General features: G+C 49.5%; 2 protein-coding genes across 2 annotated transcripts in view; both read right to left on the minus strand.

Annotated features, from left to right (window-relative positions):
- The window catches only part of LOC142466795 (uncharacterized), a 394,879-nt gene extending 386,004 nt beyond the window's left edge, over positions 1-8,875 (minus strand). Inside the window, exon 1 of the mRNA XM_075572217.1 lies at positions 8,824-8,875. The gene's annotated coding sequence lies outside the window, so the exon portion shown is untranslated. The remainder of the gene's footprint in view (positions 1-8,823) is intronic.
- The window catches only part of LOC142466797 (uncharacterized), a 369,751-nt gene that overhangs the window by 287,979 nt on the left and 67,483 nt on the right, over positions 1-14,289 (minus strand). The gene's annotated exons all lie outside the window — the stretch shown is intronic.

The raw sequence follows: 14,289 nt of genomic DNA on the forward strand, positions 1-14,289 counted from the left end.
GGAGGGGGGGGTGATAATGGAGAGGAGGGGGACGGGACAGTGGACAGGAGGGGGACGGGACAGTGGACAGGAGGGGGACGGGACAGTGGACAGGAGGGGGGGCAGTGGACAGGAGGGGAGGCAGTGGACAGGAGGGGGGGTGGGTTGGTTAAAATTTGCGGGTCCCTCCTCTCCACTCCCCCTGTATGTTTCTTTGCTCCCCCCCCTCTCTCCACTCCTGACCCCCCCCCCCATGCGTAGCTCCAGTCCCCACCCTACAGTGCCTGACACACACACAGTGTCCCACACACACAGTGTCCCACACACACAGTGTCCCACACACACAGTGTCACACAGTGACACACACACACACACACAGTGACACACACAGTGACACACACACACACGTCACTTCTCCTTCCGGCCGCCGACATCTTAGTTACTCCGCGAGGGAGAAAGGGGGTCCTTCCGGGTGCCGCCATCTTAGGTGCCGCATGGCAGTGGCAGGCTGCCTGCCCACTGCCTCTCCGGCTGCCGGGGGGGAGCGGGGGGAGGTGAGTGGAGCACGGGGGAGGTGAGTGGAGCACGGGGGAGGTGAGTGGAGCATGGGGAGGTGAGTGGAGCACGGGGGAGGTGAGTGGAGCACGGGGGAGGTGAGTGGAGCATGGGGGAGGTGAGTGGAGCACGGGGGAGGTAAGTGGAGCACGGGGGAGGTAAGTGGAGCACGGGGGAGGTGGGGAGGTGAGTGGAGCATGGGGGAGGGGGGGGAGGTGAGTGGAGCACGGGGGAGGTAAGTGGAGCACAGGCGAGGGGAGTGGAGCACGGGGGAGGTGGGGAGGTGAGTGGAGCACGGGGGAGGTGAGTGGAGCACGGGGGAGGGCAGGGAGGTGAGTGGAGCATGGGGGAGGGGGGGGAGGTGAGTGGAGCATGGGGGAGGGGGGGGAGGTGAGTGGAGCACACCGGGGAGGGGGGGAGGTGAGTAGAGCACACCGGGGAGGGGGGGAGGTGAGTGGAGCACACCGGGGAGGGGGGGAGGTGAGTGGAGCACACCAGGGAGGGGGGAGGAGAGTGGAGCACACCGGGGCGGGGGGGAGGTGAGTGGAGCACACCGGGGAGGGGGGGAGGTGAGTGGAGCACACCAGGGAGGGGGGAAGGTGATTGGAGCACACCGGGGAGGGGGGAGGTGAGTGGAGCACACCGGGGAGGGGGGGAGGTGAGTGGAGGGAGGTGAGTGGAGTGCCGGTGGGGTGAGGGAGGTGAGTGTGATGGGGGGGAGGAGAGGACAGAGAGGTGAAGACTGCAGGTGAGGTGTGTTGGGGCCGGAGGGTAAGGGAGCGGGAGGTGTGTGTGTGTGTGTGTGTGTGTGTGTGTGTGTGTGTGTGTGTGTGTGTGTGTGTGTGTGTGTTTTGGCCCGTCACTCCGCCTCAGGCCAATGAGAGGTGCGGGGGGTGGGCGGGCCAAGGGACCAATGAGATTTCCCCTAGGGACACAGGAAGATGCAGACAGCATACAGTGCTTTCACTAATATATAATAAGATTACAGGGCATACATAATATCACCACCTATTAGCATACTTTACAGAATACACATTTTTATCATCCAAACAGTGACACTTAGACAAAACATTAGACAGACTTAACGAACCACGGGTAAACCACACCACTAAGACAGACAGGACGAACAAAACTGGGGTGGGACACAGTAGGGTGTTGGGATCGGACCGGGGGAGGGGGGACGACACCTGGAACTGCTGCATCCGATCGGAGGAACTGCATTGTGGTCTGTGGGTTCGCTAGGTTTGTTGTGGATGCCTATAGTGCTCTACATTCTCCGTCTCTATGTCAACGTCAAGTCGGGTCTGCTCTGTCCAAGGAGAACGTATTTATAGGTATTAGTGCAAAATTGTGGCAGCGTCCACCCCCGGGATGTCTGTTTGGGCTAGCCATGGGGCCCATATTTTTAGAAATTTGGGGCCAGAGTCGTTGATCCAACTCATCAACTGTTCCATCTGGCAGACATGCCAAATTCTGTTCCTGATTTTGGATATAGTGGGTAATTCCTGTTGTTTCCATACTGCTGCGATCTCACACCTCGTGGCGGTTGCGAAATGCGTAACCAATTTGAGTGTCGCGTTGGACACGCCCTGAGGCCGTCTGCCCACGAGGAACAGCCACGGGTCCAGGGGTCCTCCAAGTTGAGGATCCTTTCTAGCCATTCCCTAATAGATTCCCAAATCGGGACCACACTAGGGCAAGACCACAGCATATGTTTTAAATCAGTAATTTCCCCGCACTTTTTTGGACAGAGCGGGGAGTAGCCCTCGATAAATTTAGATAATTTCAATGGGGTATGGTACCACCGCATTAGGACTTTATATGCGTTCTCCTTTAACGTGGCACATATTGAGCTTTTGGTTGCTGTCTGTAATATTTGGTCCCATTCCTCGTCCTCTAGCGTCTCCCCTAAATCTGTCTCCCACTGTCGCATGTATTTCAGTCGGGGGGCGTCAGAAGTCTTCGGACAGATTACCTCCCGGTACATCTGAGAAGTTAGTCCCCTTGTGTCCGTCTCTCTGGAACACAGCTGTTCGAAATTGGTCCGTGCCGGACGAACCGGGAATTTATTATAGAATGCCCTGACCTGGAGGAATCTAAATAGTTCTGTGTTGGGTAGCTTTTTCTCATCCTTAATCATATCGAACGTCTTGATAAATTTCCTTCCCTCCAGGTCCTTTAATTTTAGATACCCTGCGTCCATTTTACAAATTTGTCACCTAACAGCCCTGGAGCAAAATCCGGATTCTCCACCAGGGGGGTCATCAAAGACTGCCGTGTGGTCAAATTAGCTTTAAATTTACTGCTGCGGCCGAGTTTATTCGAGCATTTGCCCGTTCTCGGCCGCAGCAGTAACCTGGCGCGCGCCGGAGGGTGCCGGGCGCGCGCCGAAGCCTCGGAGGAGAGGCCCGCCGATCGGGGCTTCCCCCTCTCCTCACCGGGTCCGCCGGGTCCCCCGGAATGTCCCGCCGCTGTCCTCACATCCGCGCGACACCAGGGCTCCCTCGGGGAGCCCTGGGCACGCGTACAGGCGGCACAGGCACCCGATGACGCGTGACCGCGCATCGGTGATGCGCGGCACGCTGAGGGAGTGCGGCTCGCAAGCCGGGACATATCCCGGCTTGCGGAATGAGCCGTACTCAAACAAAGTGTGCCGCCTGTGTAGATGACTCCCAGACCGCTAGCGAGTTCGCAATCGCACAGAGTGTCGACCCTATTGATTTCTTACATTGTTTTGGAAGCCAGATCAAATCATGTAGTGTTACTGGTGCGCAACATTCTGTTTCTAGGGCCACCCATCTTCTTTTTGCTGGGTTCTAGTTCCACTGGACAATTTGGCATAATTGTGCCGCCCTATAGTATGCCAACAAGCAAGGTACCGATAACCCTCCTCTTGTTACTGGCTTTGTCAATATATTCTTCGCAATTCGTGGGCTTTTTTTATTCCAAATAAATTGAATAATGTGAGCCTGGAGTATGAGGACCTCAGCCCGAACAAGAGGTATTGGGAGGGCTTGAAACAGATATAACAATTTAGGCAACAGGTTCATTTTAACGCTGTTGATCCGCCCAAACCATGATATACCATAGCCCGCCCAAACCCTGAGATCCTCCTTCAGTTTCCTCATCATTCTGGGGAAATTTGCTTAGTATAATGTGTTGTAATCCTTTGTGATACAGTATATACCCCTAGATATTTGATAGCGGAGGGTTGCCATTTAAAATTGAAATTGAGCTCTATCAATTTTTCGACCGGCTTGGATAGATTGATATTAAGCGCTTCCGACTTGGCCTGGTTAATTTTAAACCCCGACACCAGGTTAAAAGTTCCTAAGATCGCAAAGACGTTGGGTAAGGAGATGAGGGGATTTGACAATGTCAAGATTATATCGTCTGCGTATAACGCCACTTTATGTTTCTGCTCCCCTAAGTCAATCCCTGTTATATCTGGGCTTGATCTGATATGAGCCACTAGAGGTTCTATGCAGAGAGCAAATAACAACGGTGAGAGTGGACATCCTTGTCTTGTCCCGCTACGGATGTTAAATACCTCCAAGGGGAAGCCTTGGTGTCGAACCCTTGCAGTGGGACCATTGTAGAGGGCTAGTATTGCCTCTAGGAGGCGCCCTCCGAACCCAAACACTCCCAGCGTCTCTCTGAGGAAGGGCCAATCAATCCTATCAAAGGCCTTTTCGGCGTCCAGACTCAATAACATAGACGGGATGTTTTTCTTTTTTGCCAGATCAATCAAATCTACGATCCGCCTGGTATTATCTGCCGCCTGCCTGCCCCCAATAAAGCCTACTTGATCCGGATGAATCAGCCCCGGAAGGACAATGCCCACCCTGTTAGCTATTAATTTTGAGAAGATTTTAACGTCTGAATTGATCAGGGATATTGGCCGGTAGCTCTTAAAGTCTGCCGGGTCCTTACCGGGTTTTTGGATCACCGAGATAGATGCCTGGAGCATCTGTGCCGGGAAGGGCGCTCCTGCTAGAATCCCATTAAATAGAGTCAGCAAGTGGGGAGCCAGAATCTTGACGTATTTCTTATAATATAAATTTGAAAATCCGTCTGGTCCAGGGGCTTTAGCAGGTTTAAGGGATTTCATTACCTCTGATACTTCCTCGAGGGTGAAGTCGCCCTGGAATGCCTCCCTATCCTCCCTGCTCAAGGTAGGTAGATTCGCCTCTTTTAGAAATTTGTTCAGTGTTTCTGCGGTCTTTTGTGTGTGGCTGACCTTATCTCCGTCATATAGTGTAGCGTAATAATTCTGAAACACCTCCACTATTTGTCTAGGATCGGAAGTAAGGTCCCCCCCCCAGAGATTTGATGGATGCTATACGGAAATTTGGAAGCTTGTTTCGGAGCTTATTGGCTAGTAAGGTATCTGGCTTGTTGGCTTTCTCATAGAATCTGCGCTTTGACCATGCCAACTCCTTCTTGGCCTGAGAGGACAGTACCAGGTTAAGTTTAATTTTAGTGTCGCTCAGTTCTTTCCAAACCAACTTATCCTTATTAATTTTGTGTTGAGCAGTGAGATGTGCCAACTTCTCCCGTAGCGCTTTTATTTTCGCCTCTTTCGCTCTCTTTCTTTTGCCTGCTATGTTCATCAACACCCCCCTCAGGGTAGCCTTATGGGCCTCCCATAGCGTGGACTGAGCCGTCACACTACCTTCGTTGTCCTGAAAATATTCTTTGATTCGTTCGCCAATTTCTTTTGCAGTTACGGGGCATTTAAGGAGGAGCTCGTTGAACTTCCAGTTTGCTCCAGGCCTGTCTAAAGCATCTAATGTGCACCACAGCTCTACCGGAGCATGGTCGGACCACGAGATTCCATGGATCTCTGTGTGCCCTACCACTGGAACCACTCTGTTTGACACCAGAAGGTAATCTATCCGACTGTAACGGTTGTGAGGGTGGAAAAAAAAAAGAATATTCCCGTGCGCTGGGATGTTGTTCCCGCCAGACATCTATCAGCTGGCAGTCTTGTATGCCCTTATGTATAGTTAGTACGTCCTGTTTGTGGGATGGGTTAGGTCTTGTACATCTGTCTAGGTCGGGGTCTAATGTGCGGTTAAGATCGCCTGCCATAAAGATATGTCCCTTCGCGATATTGTGTAATTTATTAAAGAATTGAGTGAAGAATACAGAGCTCGTTTCGCATGGAGCGTAAACTGATGCTAATGTCAGGGGTTGACTTTGTATCATCCCCGTAAGGATGATGTATCTACCTTCTGGGTCCGCATAGTGTTTATTTATATCTAGCGCTAAGTTATTGTGTGTTAAGATAGCCACCCCTCTTTTCTTAGCCTTGGATGAGGCCAGATAGAATGTTCTGTAATTTGTGTCTAGATATTTCGGGTGATTGGAGCGTGAAAAGTGGGTTTCTTGTAAAAAAATTATATCGGCTTTCAAGCGGTTATATTCTTTAAATGCGATTCTACGTTTAACCGGGCTGTTAAACCCTTTAACATTATGTGTTATCATTATTAGCTCATTACTCATCTTATCTGTGTGAATTGTTTGCTTCGTTGTCAGGATCATCTGGGTCGTCTGTTGGTACACATACTCCTCCTGCTGCTGGGGATCTGCAGGTCTCCCTTTTCCTGTAGGTTGGTGTGCTGTGGTGGGGGGGGGGGGGAAGATACGAGAGGGGGGAAGGGGAACATCTAGACAAACATAAGCAAAACATAAAAACAATGATCTCAGAACCTCAGTACCAGTACCCTGGCTGTGAGACCAACGCCCTTGGGTACTCAGTGTAGGCGGCCAGGTACTCCCGCCCCCTCTGCCCACCTCCCTCCCTCACTGAATCACCCTCCCAAGGGACTTTGCCGGCCATTGGAGTTGATGTCTTTTCCCGTTCCGGCGGTCGGCTCATGCGGGAACAGAAGCAGGCTCAAACCCTGCTGTCCGGCCTCCCTCCTACAAAATCTTCGAACAATAACTAGCAAGCAATGCTTTCCTAGGATCTTTCCCTTGCCCTGTGTACTCCTCTATACGTGAACCTTCCTCTCCCCCTTGTAATACGTTATCCTGGTACCCCTAACTTGTGCTAATAATTAAGACCCGGTGTCTCTGTGTGGAGCATCCGGTCCTTGCTTGGCCTGGCCATACGTGCCTCTCCAATTCCTGTGTCTAGTGACCTCTGTGAACGGGACAACTGCACTTACAGTAGAGGCGACGTTTATTCTAACATTTGCCGTAAACTAGCCGGGTTACATTCTGGGTATGTGCTGGGTATGTGCTGGGTATGTTCTGGGCTAGTTTGAGGCACCTTTAAGGCATTTCTGCATTGACTAACGACCCATAGGATTAACACAGCAGGGATCCCTGGCAGTCCAATTCAGTTTGAATGGGACTGCCAGGGACCCCCGCTACTAATCTGATAGGCCATTAATCAATGCAGAAATGCTGGGGCTAGTTTAAGGAAAGTTTAAGGCATGTATTCAGAATGTACCTGGGTGTTTCCTGGGTTTTTTGGGGAATTGCCACTGGTTTTTGTTCGAATAAGAGTTGCCTCTACTGTAGTGCTGACCTGCATCTGGTTATTTGAAGAAGAACTTTCTGAAGGGATGAACTGTACTACAACGAGTGGCTGAGTACGACCGCTACGAGGGGCAGTCTGCTATGATGACAGTAAAGATGCCCAAGTTCACCAAACCCTGGCAGTGTGGGAGTGAAGTTCTTGCACAGGAGGAGGCACCACAGAGGAGGTCCTCATCAGTTACATCTTCCTGCGGACGCAGAGATCCCGATGAGGTGGAGGTGCTGCACTGGATATAGGTAGGACTCTTAGCACACTACCGCAGATGCCTGTCTTGCTGATATCCCCATACCAACCCAGGTGGAGACTCAGGAGTCCTGTACGCCAGCAGGTGCACCACAATATACATGCATGTAATGGGGACCAGTTAGACCACAGGGGCCAATGTGAGATTGGGTGGGGACCCGAAAAACCGTTACATATGTAATATCCTTATGAGTGTGTCTTTACATGAGTTTTTGCAGAAGGATAGAAGGAGTTTATCAAATAACAGGGAGTAGTAAGAGTAAATAATATGGAATGTTGGAGATTTAATAAAACAACATTAGTGATAATCAGGTTAAATATGACAAAAACAAATACTACAATTTGGTACAGTGGCAGCATTTTAAATGGAATTGACATTGAAACTCTCATCCACATAGAGCAATTTAGCTTAGATTGGAATGAGGAGTGCTGATGCCAATCTGCTGCATTCCCATATAAGTTTGCTGCTGGTAAAAAGATAGGCCTTCCATATAGAAAAACAAAAAGAACAATTCCTGCGCTGCTACCAATTAGCATAAAATAAAAAATAAAATATTCATGAGATGACTAAGGGTTATTTAGTTTAATAGGTTACTATTTTTTTTAGCCTAATTGGTAGAAGAGCAGGAATCATTCTTTTTGTTTTTCTATATAAAAGGCCTATCTTTTTACTAGCAGCAAACTTCTATATGCCAATAAATTTTAAAATAGTAGGGAATGAGACACATCCACTATTTAAATATGATGTCCGACATTCCATAGAACATAAGACTTTTGTTTGCCCAGAAGGAGTAGCAGTTAAGCAAATAATTGACTGGAGATTGCAAGGCCAGAATACAGTACTTGTTTATTACACGTAGATCCTATTCCTAATCAGTTGAGTTGGATACTCAATGATGGAAAGGTATGCTGGAATCATTTTATGGGCGATGTCACCATACATAGTGCAAATTGTTCAGTTACTATACATTTGCCTCAAGGAAACTACTGTACTAAGCGATCTGTTATTGAAGTTAAAATGTATAATCACAATGGTGTTATGTATTCAGTAAAACCAATTTTACCTATTACCAGTGCTTGACAAATCACCCAAAAATCTACTCGCCGAACCAAAAAATCTACTCGCCACCTACAGTAGTCCTGCATTTAAAAAAAACATAAATAAAATGAATAAATTCCTAGTAAGAACATTCGTTTTTGACATAAGTTTATTTATTGTATTACATTATACTACAATTAGTCCTTGTGTGTGTGTGTGTTTGTGTGTGTGTGTGTGTTTGTGTGTGTGTGTGTGTGTATAAATGTCGAATCTAGAAAAAAAAGCCAGATGTGAATGACTAGTTTCCTGCACCCCTTAACTAGTGCCTGGATGCCCCCGCTTCACAATATTTAAAGCAGCAATCCCGCCTGGGATCTTACCTGATCCGCAGACCCTTAATGTCCAGGTACCTCATTCCCGCAATGTTATACATTGGAGGTTAGTTGTTCCCTACCTGTCTTCTGGGTTACGGGGGATTCCGATGTCTTCTGTGTGAAGCTTGAGTCAGATCTGGAAGAAAGCAGTGTAGGTTATTTCTGTGTAGTATTGGGCAGTTAAGATATACAGGGTAAATAAAATATCCAGATCCAGATTGTGAGACGGAGAGAGGGTGAGACGGAGAGAAGATGAGGTGGGGGATGACTGACTGACTGGGTGGGGTGGGGGGGTACCTCTGGTTTCCTACATTCTCTCTCTCATACACACACTCACACATACACACACTCTCATACACACACACACTCTGTGGGGGGGGCGAAGCGGAGACAGCCACGGGGACCGCGGGGAACACTCCTGCTGGCATCTTCCGCCCCGCGCGGGCAGCCACGGGCACCGGGAATCGTAGGGCAAGCGGGACCGGGGGGGGGGGACATCTCCTGCCCCACGCGAGCAGCCAGGGGGACAGGAGCGGAGACCAGAGGGGAAGCGGGTCCGGGGGGGAAACATTACCCGCTGGCATCTCCTGCCCCGCACAGTGCAGCCATGGGGACAGGAGCGGATCATGAAGGCAAGCGGGATGGGGGGTGGTGGAAACATAGCCCGCTGGCATCTCCTGCCCCGTGCGAGCTGCCACAGGGACAGGAGCAAAGACTGAGGGGATGACGGGGGAAGCGCAGGCAGGAGACAGGGACCGGGCGTGTGCGATGAGCAGGAGCAGCCATTACTTACCCCTGCAGAGAAGGGCTCCATTCCGCGTCACGACCAATTGGCCAATCAGCCAGGAGGATATTTTTTTGTTATTATTTATTTATTTAAATTTGTGGGGTGGGAGCGGAAAGGGGGGGAAGCGGAGACAGCTACGGCGACAGAGGGGAACACCCCTGCTGGCATCGGGAGCAGCCACGGGCACTGGGGGAAAGCGGGGACCGTAGAGCAACCGGGGGGGGGGGGGGGGACATCGCCGCTGTCATCTCCTGCCCCACGAGCAGCCACAGGGATAGGAGCGGAACCGGAGGGCAAGCGGGACAGGGGGGGAAATCCCCTGCTGTCATCTCCTTCCCCGCGTGAGCAGCCATGGGGACAGGAGCGGAGACTGGAGGGGATGAGGGGGGAAGCACAGGCAGGAGACAGGGACCGCGTGCGGGCGCGAGGAGCAGGGGCAGCCATTACTTACCCGTGCAGAGAAGGACTCCATTTATTTATTTAAATTTGCGTAGAGCAGGGGAAAAAGTAGCTGTCCACCGGCCAATTTCAGTTCACGGCTGGCGAGTGGGCGACTGGGTTTGTCGAGCACTGCCTATTACTGTAAATTTCACATTGACATATTACCAGAGGTATGTACAGTATATTCAGTGGTATTGGGATATGGAGAAGAATTCTATAACAAACTCAGAAATCCAACAAAATTAAAAAAGATAATCACAGAATTATCCAAATCATCTCAAACTTCTCTTATGCAATTAGAGATTGTAGATGGAAAACGAACCACGATCAAAAAGGACTATAGAAAAGAAAATACGTCTTGGTGGCAGAGATGGTTTGGAAGAGAAATGCCTTCTCTGCTCAATGAATGATACACTGGAATACCCATCCTCTTCTAATAATTACTATTCTAATCTTAGTACTCATATGTTGTATTAGTCTGTTTAGAAGAATGAGAAAATTGAATTCAGATATAGCCACTGCTGAGTATAGATGTAATTTTTTAATTACAAGTTCAGGTTATCAAAATGATACTTCCAAGTATTAAAGAAGTGCTTGATATATTATTTTATACCTATATATTATCTATATTAATTAGGACAGATATATATTCAGCACTCAATAGGTTAAGATGTCTTAAGTTGCTTTTCTTATAAGGAACCTTATGGGCAGTTTGAAACTTCTGGGGTAAATTAAAAATGCACATTTTAGTGATAAGATTTGCTTTTATAAGTTCCTAACATTCCTGAGACAGATACTTACTGATAACAACTTAGTATAGTACAGAGCAGGGACAGCCTGGTACAGAAAAACAGGTATTTAAGTTAGTAGGTAATTTAGTCAGCAAAAGAGAGTTAGCTAAGATAGTGATTTATATCTCTTTGTTCTAAGAGTATAAAAAGTAGCTGGGACAGGCATAAGATATAGTACTACCTTCTTCAGATAGATACTTGCTACCTTGAATAAAAGTATTTTATATGTTGTATCCTTGCTGAAATCGCCGAGCTTATTGAACAAATAAAGAATGCTGATTTGAACTGCAAGCTAGATTCCTGTTTATTACATCGCCAAAACTTTTCTAACACTAAATACCAGCGGTAAGACATGAGAGGAAACAATAACAACTAGAATAAAACATATATGTAACATGGTTAGTCTATTCTGCCTGTCTTTCCCCCTGTCACATAAGACATAAGCAGTTGTAACGCATAGCTCACCACAAACGAATTTTTCCTTTAAGTTAGTCAGGTGGCTTGCGTGTGTACGCAGGACTCTTCCTACCTCAGCGAGGTCGAAGTTTGTGTGGCTGAGCATACTGTAACGCGTAGCTCATCACAAAACGAAGCACGATCGTGGTGCTGAGGTAGGGAATTGGTTAACGCCGACCCACAGCCATGCGGGCGCGCCCAGGATGTAGAGTAGTCATTCAAGCCAGGTCAGGGTTATGGATAGGAGAATGGTTAAGGTACTTGCCAGGTTCAGGAGCGGAGAGTTGCGGATCATCAGAGTGCGTAGCCAAGTTCAGGATTGGAGAGTAGCGGATTGTCGGGGTACGTAGCCAGGTTCAGGATAGGAGAATATCGAATCGTTGGAGTACTTAGCCAAGGTCAGGACTGGAGACAGGAGAATGGTCATACAAGCCGGATCAGGAGTAGAGAGAAGCGGAGTCCAAAGTATTAGCAGGGTTCAGGCAACAAGAGGTTAATCAGCAAGGCATGGCAAGGTCACAGGAACTGGAATGCAGCAAGGCACGGCGTCACACTGACTATGCTCAGCAAAGATAGGGAGCAGACTGAAGGTATAGATAGGAAGAGCCTCCAATAGCCAGCTAGGGCGGAACCAGGAACTAAGTGTCGATAGGCTGCTGGTGCACACAGGTGCACACTAGGATGCAATCTAATTGGAGATGAGGGAGGAACTGCTAACGCGCGTCACGGAGGCCAGGGGGCGGTGCTTAGAGTGCGCATCACTCTCACGCAGATTCTTAGGGCAAGAGGGGGCGGGGCCAATCGCGCTCCGACCCGCGCGTGTCACGGAAGTCAAGGGGCAGAGCCGAGAACACACGTCATTCCCACTGCAATCCTGACTTTCATCAGAGCAGGGGCGGAGCTTGAATCACATGTCAGCAGGGAGGCTGAACAAACACACCCATCATGCATCATAGAGAGGGGTGGAATCCAAATCCACGCGCGCGGGATCAGGACGCGCAAGGTCCACGCGCGTGTACTGGGACCACGAAACCGCGCACCCTGAGTGACCGTCACGGAAGGCTTGTTGGGGTGAGAAGACGGTCTGCGACCGCCAGGATGGCAAATCCTCACAGCAGTCTAGGCTGTGACAGGCTAATACTGTGGGCTTTTTGACCACCCTCATGCTCCTCTCTAAGTGAAAGAAGTGTGGTGGTGACTCATGGTCTATGTATAGCCTATCGGGTACAGGTACAGACCTTGAGCCCGCCCCTTGTGGTTCCTCAGAGGGGATGTGCCTAATTTAGTCAGTCTGTTCCCCTCCTCTCTAAGGGCTGTTATATACAGGATGCGGCCTTGCGGCCGCGGGTTCCTATGCGAACGCGCGTACACGTGCTGCATGATTTTCCTGTATATAGTGCCGGGAGTTGCAGGTAATGTATATATGTGTGTATGTATGTGTGAGTATATGTGTGTGCATGGGTTGTGTGGGTGAATGTAAGTCCTAGATAGATATATATATTTTTTTTTTATTACTTAGATTTTTTTATTAACCATTTTTCAAAAGTAAGAGGGGTATGTGACGGGAGCTTTGTGACCGGCTATTAATAATACACAAAATATATATATATATATAACTGGGTTGAACTGGTACGAGACTTAGATATGATAAAATATAATTTATTCCTTGATAAAGGTGAACACACAAAATGTACAAATAACAGGCAAAATATGGACACTTACTTAAAGTTTAGGACAAGAAAGCCATCAGGATACAGGATGGGCCATTTCTTCCATAATTCAGGTTCTGATGTAGTCATCACAGCAATACATGAAGATCATGAAGACCGTACATGAAGACTTTTAAAAACATGAAGCATGAAGCACTGAGTAAGGCCTCGGTCCCGCTGCGCTCGTTGGCGCGGGCGGCGGGTCGCGAGTTCCCCACCAGCAGGGGAATCCTCGCGAGCCGGTCCCGGTCCCCACTGGCTGCACAGAGCACTACACGCTGTAGCGCGTCAGCCGCTGGAGACACCAGAGAATGGTGTTTTCTAGCTTTGACGCGTGACGTGTGTGGCTGTGAGCCAATGGGGAGGGGAGGCTGCGGGAGGAGGAGAGGCTTCGGGGAGCGGGGAGGAGTGTGGAGTGAAAGCAGGTGAGTGCCTTTCTCTGTGTGTGTGTCTGAGTGCGTGCCTGTCTGTGTGTGTATGTGTCTGAGTGCGTGAGTGCCTGTCTGTGTGTGTGTGTGCCCGAGTGCCTGCCTCTGTCTGTGTGTGTGTGTGTGTGTATGAGTGCGTGAGTGCCTGCCTGTGTGTGCGCGCGTGTGTGTGTGTATGAGTGCGTGAGTGCCTGCCTGTGTGTGTGTGTGCGCGTGTATGAATGAGTGCCTGCGTGTGTGTGTTTAAACTTACCTTCCAGCTCCAGCCCGAGTCCGTGGAGGGAGGGGGGGGGGAGAGTAGCGGGTCCCTCCGCTCAAGCCACGCCCCCCCTCCCTGTCAAACCTCCCATCTCCCGCCCACCTCCCGATCAAACCTCCCACCTCCCGCCCACCTCCCGATCAAACCTCCCACCTCCCGCCCACCTCCAGCTCCGGCTCCCGCTCCCTACAGACCGCAGATCGCGGTCTGTGTATCTCAGCGCACCGCCTGTCAGCAGCGCAGGTGCGCTGACTCTGGGAGCGGGGCCTTAGCCTAAGGGGGGACTCTGGTTTATATACCATTTCCACCCTTCTCTTACATTCAAGGCACCGAGCTGTCTAGCAAACATCTCTTTGAAGCTTTTTGACTTCCATTGTTTAGTGTGAAGTATCACACTTAAAAACCAAACAGTTCCTGGGTCCTGCATAAACAATTAGGCAATTAGCCTTTGATCACCAGGCTATGTAAATTCTAGCAAGATGTTCTGCTTGCCTATTACCATAACAGAGGGAGTTTGCAGTTTTCACAACAGATTCAAAATCCCATATACACTGTAAATAACTTCATAACTTCAGTTCAGTATTACTTACTGGCACGCGAGACCTATGCCCAAAACCCTGTGTATTAAAGCAAACACTTCCCTCCATGTTTGCTGAATTTTTGGACACGACCAGA

Source organism: Ascaphus truei, chromosome 15 (genome assembly GCF_040206685.1).
Source record: "Ascaphus truei isolate aAscTru1 chromosome 15, aAscTru1.hap1, whole genome shotgun sequence".
NCBI classification, from domain to species: Eukaryota; Metazoa; Chordata; class Amphibia; order Anura; family Ascaphidae; genus Ascaphus; species Ascaphus truei.